At 32.3% G+C, this 579-nt stretch overlaps 1 long non-coding RNA gene across 1 annotated transcript in view; it reads left to right on the top strand.

The window, feature by feature from the left end:
• Positions 1-85: 85 nt before the first annotated feature.
• The window catches only part of LOC106881778 (uncharacterized), an 8,092-nt gene continuing 7,598 nt past the window's right edge, over positions 86-579 (top strand). Inside the window, exon 1 of the long non-coding RNA XR_001410899.2 lies at positions 86-442. This is a non-coding gene — a long non-coding RNA (uncharacterized LOC106881778). The remainder of the gene's footprint in view (positions 443-579) is intronic.

Below are 579 nucleotides of genomic sequence, written 5' to 3'. Positions count from 1 at the left end.
GATAGACTGCTTACTTTCAATCCAATGGAGGCTACAAACTTGATTATTACTTACCTGTTTATGAGAAATAGCTTAACACCTCTCACATTTGAAATGTTTCTCATACTCCTACCTCACTGACAAAAAATAAAAATTAAAATTCCCAGTAGGACTGTTATTAACAAAAGAAATGAACTAGGTTTTTTTGTGATAAGTCTACCAAAAATTCAACTGACAGTAATATAACCAAAGGAAGTTACCAGCCATAAACTGTAAATTGTAATGTTGGTCCATCTCTACTTTCAGGCATCTAGTAAAGGCATCTGTATTAACTGTGCGAGATTCAGGTACCTGGTGGCTTTCTATCCCTAATGCTGGTATTTTTATGAAAAATTTAATTCGAGGCCGGAAAGCTGCCATTACAATTATTAAGAAAACAAAATACAAAGAAATTTTCAAAGATGTAAGTAATTATATACCTTTTAAACATTTTCATTGGGATTGAAAATCATATGGTGCTGAAGGAAGTGGAGGGTAGAATTAATAGTCTTAGACAAATACCTTATGGTATTTAATTAAAATCTTTATGTCCTTGGTCCA

The sequence above is a fragment of the Octopus bimaculoides genome, unplaced genomic scaffold, assembly GCF_001194135.2.
Source record: "Octopus bimaculoides isolate UCB-OBI-ISO-001 unplaced genomic scaffold, ASM119413v2 Scaffold_172290, whole genome shotgun sequence".
Lineage (NCBI taxonomy): Eukaryota > Metazoa > Mollusca > Cephalopoda > Octopoda > Octopodidae > Octopus > Octopus bimaculoides.
The sequence above is the reverse complement of the archived record's forward strand: the minus strand, read 5'-3'. Positions and strand labels throughout refer to the sequence as shown.